This window comes from Aphis gossypii, chromosome 3, assembly GCF_020184175.1.
Source record: "Aphis gossypii isolate Hap1 chromosome 3, ASM2018417v2, whole genome shotgun sequence".
Lineage (NCBI taxonomy): Eukaryota > Metazoa > Arthropoda > Insecta > Hemiptera > Aphididae > Aphis > Aphis gossypii.
The window spans coordinates 52189741-52195962 of NC_065532.1; the positions used below are offsets into that span (position 1 = coordinate 52189741).

Consider the following 6222-nt stretch of genomic DNA (forward strand, 5'->3'; position numbering starts at 1 on the left):
AGACGTATTGACGAATGGCGATGCATTAAATAGATACTTACGTAGGTATTCAATGTATTCGATTGCGGTATTATAAACGTAAATATAATTATATCACAGCTAGTACTATATGCTATTTTAAATGTATAAAAAAACTAAACGTAGAAAAAAAAATATGGAAATTATACCGAACATAAGAAAGTTGTATAATAATTTATCGATTTATTGATCCAATATTTGTACAATGTACCTACCTATGCATTGAGTATCATTAAAGTACATAATATAATATACGTATTACGTTTACGCTGTTAAAAATAACCTCTTATTATAATTCAAGTGGGCATATATCTCTTTAAAAATGTATAACTTTACAAATGACCTGAAGGACTTTTCGTGCACATTCGACCATTATATACACCTATACATTATACTCGTATATACCTATATAAATTATATATATTGTATTATGGTTTTAACATATACACATTTATCGGAATATATATAGATATTCATACATACATAAATTGCGCATGTCTTTAACTATCTTTCTCTCTTTCTCCGCGTTTCTGCTTTGTAATTACACGTCGTTGTACGGTATTGCACGTCACGGAGAAAGGACGAATTATTGTTGTTGTTGTTGTACCGAGTGTATTATAATATTATAATGTACCCTACCAAAACATTGACCGCACGATGCAAACTATGCCGTTTGGTTTCCCGCGGAAGATAATTGATTTATTGTAGCATAGTGCACAGACGTTTACGTACTTTGAAATACATATTAATTAGACGAATTAACGGAAACGAAATATATAACTCGCCAGTGTTATGTTTGTACACCGCGACTTTAGGACATTAACCTCGGGAGAATGCCACGCTGCGGACGACAGCCACTGTATATGTGTATACATTATATCTGTATGCCACAGAGACAGACTAGTAATATAGTAATAATATAAAATATTTAATATAAATATATATGTTTCCAGTTGATGTATATATACTGTACATTCAAACGAATCGAAAGCATTACAGAACGGATTTGCTAATTCGATGTCATTTTATTTCTTATTTCAGGCGCATTAAATATAAATATAAACAGCTGGCAAGGTCGGTTTATATAGGCGCGCTGTCGGCGAGTTGTCGTGCGTATTACATTCCAGCCAAACAAGTTGATCAACAAATTTAATTTCGCACAAAACCATTCATTCGTATGTATTTATAAATATATATATATATATCTATACCTACATGTAATAATTGTGAATTCATTTGCGGTAGGTAAAAATAAAATGTTTTCAATAATATTTTTTTTTTTTTTTTTTTTGGTTACGCCGAATTACAGATTCAGTGCTCGTAAAAATATTAATCGATTACGTATTAATTTAGTAAACAGAAATACCTATACTACGCACGCAATAGCGTTTCTAAATATTATCTGTAGTAATAATATCAAGCGGGTAAAATTTAAATATTCATTTAGATACACCGAGTGGCAAGTAATATAGTCGGTGTTGAATATACTTGAATATCAATTATATATTTATATCGTTACTACCTATAGTTATATCGATTATAACAATGTTAAAATATGTATTGTTTTTAATACAATACGTGCTTAAAATAATTATTTACTATTATAAAAATAGATGTTATCTGTAATGTAATATGTAATAATATTTTAAAAATCTATTATGACAATCAAGTGATTTATAATATAGTCATAGGTCAAATTGATTTTATCTTTAATTGCTTCGATGCCTCACAACTATACAAGTACGAAAGTAGTACTTTTAGTACGAAGTACCTACCTATAACGGCTAGTGTAAAAATTAATACCATTTTAGTATTCAAAGTCTATACAATGAACCTTTTAATAATTGATGACTGACCAATAACCAATTTATACGTAAAAGTTTCTTTTTCTATTTTTATTATTCAATGTATCTAAAGAATAATAATGTATCATCTAATAAGTAACAACTTATAAGTATATTTATCCTAAAAAAAGTTTAAATAGGTAAAAATACTGATATAATTTATGTTTTTTAAATTCTAAACGTATCGTTGAATATATTGATTTTATGATGATGTATTTTTTTTCATTTGCTTCAGAAGACACTTTTTCTAGAAGAAAAAAATGCTCCAATCATCAACATCGATAGAAGTTTTTTGTAATACATTGGAAAAAGTTAACTTTGGACTGGTCAAAATTGAAAATTATTAGTACTTTTTAAAATAATATGAACATTTGTTAAAATTTGAAAAATATTATCAATATACCTAACTATTAACCATGTTCAACAAAAGATAAACCGTCTTCGCTCAGAACTGTTTTTTATCATATTGTAAGTATTACAATTTATCAAAATAAAATTTAACATATCCATTATTACCTAACAATAGAACCCACTCAATTTAAAAATACACTAGATTCCTATACAGTAAAGCGGTTACTTACTTTTCTATTTTTTAGTTTTTATAATGTTGAATATTCTAAATTTTTCCAATCTAATTGAAATTAATTTAAAACAATAATACATTATTACTATTATAGGTTTTTAACCATTTGAAAAATTTATTTTTACTTGCCTTTCTCTTATTTTAAACATCTACGTTTTACTCTAACATAATCGATATTTAAATGATTATAAATTACTATACATCTCTTTCTTATTCTGAAAATGATCATCAATGTACAGATGACCTACTGAATTCAATAAATATATTTTAGGAAATCTAAATATCATTACGAAAAAATATTGTACAAATACAATTAATATAATAATTACATAAAACATTTAAAAGATGCATACTAAGTATTAAAAAATAACATTTTCAAATTTAAACACTACCTATAGTAGGTATACAGCTTATTAAAAATGATGCAGCTATAATCGTCACAATACTCACTGCAGTTTAACTCAGAGTATTTATTTATATACATATAGTATAATAGTATATACTCAAGTACTTACTCTACAGGTCAAGTATTAAGTTTATAAAACTTAAAACTTATTAGATATAAAATATATTTATTAATACAAATATCCTCACTTTAAAAATGATCTGAATTGTCAAAATTCATGTAAATATAGTTGTCATAGCTTCTGTGTTATTTTCCAATACTTAAATAATAGCACCATTAATTTAATGTAACGCACGCATCAGGCAATTAAATGATAATAAACATCAATAAATTATAACATTCTAGACAAAGGAAATATAGTCATCAAACATGCTATTGGTATATGACTGAATTTATTATTTATATTATAGACCTATATACTTTAGAAGTATAGATCCATTATAAACCTAATCGATTATTATTTGTGTATTGTACAGGATTTGGTTATTAGAATTTCGTTAGCTACAAAATAAAAGTATAATTTTTTTCCAAATCCTACTTAATATTTAAACGAATACGTAGTATACACAATATTTAATATTTAAAGTAGTTAGGTATTGACTATTAAGCATTGACAGATTATTTTTTAAAACTTTTTTTAATATTGTAAATAATGCAGAAAATAATGTGACCGAAGCATATATATAATATGTATACGTATATAATATATATAAACTACTCTTTTGATTTTTATGCAGATTGTATTAATACCGAAAAATTCATTATTCTAGACTACTGAATATGTATATAAAATAATATTTAATTTTTTATAACGGGATATTTACTGGAATTTAATTCTTTAATATTTAAATCGGATTTTATAAATGACATAATTTACCATTGTATTCAAATATTTTACAATAGCATTTTATTTTTATCATATAGCTCATATAGCTATTTCTAGTATTTTACTATGATTTTAATAAGGTGCTAAATGATTAGTCATTATGTCTGCCGATAGTAATTTCCAGGATACGCATAGCCACAGCAACATATGGCACAAGAAATTGGATACACATGTATCGTACCGTACATCCTAACGAACAACGTGGGTAGCTTATGAGATAATATTTTCGCTAAGTTAAATAATTTGCTTGTATATATATTTTTTAAAACGAGACAGTTGTTGTAAATTATATGATAGATATTGTCACACACATGGATGGATTATAACATACCTACAAATATTTTACTGACTTTGTTGCATTTTTTGTATATTATACTCATCCATAGTCCGTAGTGCACTTTATTATATTTAAATAAAAATCCATTAGTCACTAATCTTTAGTCTTATTTGATGAAAAGTAAGTGTGATTCATATAAAAAAATACTTTGGAATTGAATATTAGTATTATATTATAATTTATAATATATTATTCATGTAAAAATAGAGAAAAAAATGGTCCATAAAAATGTGCTTGGGTCAGAGAACTCGGATGTTAGTATCCTAACATTATAATACCTAGCGTTAAAGATTATTATTATAAGTTTTTTCGTAGGTATTAAATATTCCCACATAATATGTATCTTCATAAAATCATAACGTTATATTCTCATGCCATTTCATTGTTTTATATTTTACGCTTCCGCTGATACTATCTTAAGGATTTGATAAAAGCTTATATAATGCCATAAGATTATAATACATATTTTTGTTTGCACATTAACGATTTACTGTATTATTCTAATACCTATGGATGTATAGTTGTTTCATATTTATATTTATCCTAAAATAATTTATAATAAAAATATTCAACTGAAAAAAATAAGTCGAAGTTGTGCACTTATACATAAACCATGATTTATATAATAGGCACCTTCTCTTCTTGTTTACCTTGAAACGTTATAACTATTATAACAACTGTCATCAACTATTATGTGCGTACTGCATATTATCATTAATATAATATTAACCATAACTATATAAGCGTATTCAAATTTTCCAAATTACTTATACATTTTAGGAAATCGGAATCTAAAAATAATTATTTTCGAGATTTATTTAAATGTACGTAATTTTAGATACCAGTTAAGAAACAGACTCTAGAGTTGATATTTTAACAGCCAAAATATTTATAATATTTTGCAACTACAAAATTAAAAAAAAAGTAATTTTAGCATATAAAGGGTTTCTACAAATTAATTAGGTAGGTACTTACATCATTATTTATTTGTCATAGGTATGCATCAAATAAATAATCATAATATTATTTGTCGTATAATTTATTTTTGTTTGAGAATTCTATACATTAGACAGATTATACGTACCTATTAAAAATATAATATTTTTTATGTGTTATATAGTCCACCTAAATGTTAGTTTCAAGCGATACTTACAATTTCCATAATATATTTGAATGAAAATGTACTTGTAGTTTGTAACAAGTAATATGGTTATTGTGTTATAAGTTTTGTTAATAATTATTAATTACACTTGTTTAATGTTTTATTTTTAAATACCCACTAATACTCAATGTTAAATAAATTAAAACAGTAAATTGAACGCATAATAATCTTTATCGTTATTATTAAGTAATTAAAAACAAATTTATTTTTATATGTTAACATTATTATGTTATTTAGGTTATTATCTCTGTAATGACGTATAATGTATGTATATATTTGTATTAAAAATGATTAATTAAAATCGTATGGTACATAAAAATATACACTAAATAAGTTTGATGACATGTAAATAAATAATGGGAATTGTTATAGCATTGAAAAAGCACTTGGTAGTGACACCCGACAGATTAAATTAGTAGGTCCTTATTAAGTCTATTTAGTAATTTTTGTTGGAGTATCGGAAATTGTATGGAAGGATTCAAGGATAGTCGATAAATAAATGGATTTTATGATAGTTAAATTTAAAAGAAATTAAAGGTGAATGGGATTGATACAATGGCGTCACATCCTATATGTATTAAGGTTAGTCATTTTTAAAAAAATGTGTACGGATCGTTATAAGATTGGAAATTATAGTATCCATATTAGAAATCCAAAATGTGTATGATTACTTAATGAAAATAAAAGATAAATTAATATTTATTTATATAATATATAGTTTAGACTTTAGACAATATGAGAAAATATTTATAATCAACTATCAAGTAGGCACTATATTATACTAATAAAATACAATATATAGCAGTATATAGGTGCTTTGTGTATTAATTATATGTATTAAATTATGCGTAATAAATATTAATGCATAATGTATCAATTTAATTGCATTGTATTATCAATATTTCCATTGATTAAACAAAATTAAACTTTCACAAATTTGTTCCTATAGTTCTATACGAAATAAAAATGTGTACTTATGTTTGTTT

General features: G+C 24.8%; 1 long non-coding RNA gene across 1 annotated transcript; it reads left to right on the top strand.

Moving 5' to 3' along the window:
• Window positions 1-586: 586 nt before the first annotated feature.
• Window positions 587-4778, top strand: LOC126550957 (uncharacterized). The gene is made up of 4 exons (XR_007605015.1): window positions 587-929; window positions 1060-1193; window positions 2098-2330; window positions 3852-4778. It is a non-coding gene; the product is annotated as an uncharacterized LOC126550957 (long non-coding RNA).
• Window positions 4779-6222: the final 1444 nt, after the last annotated feature.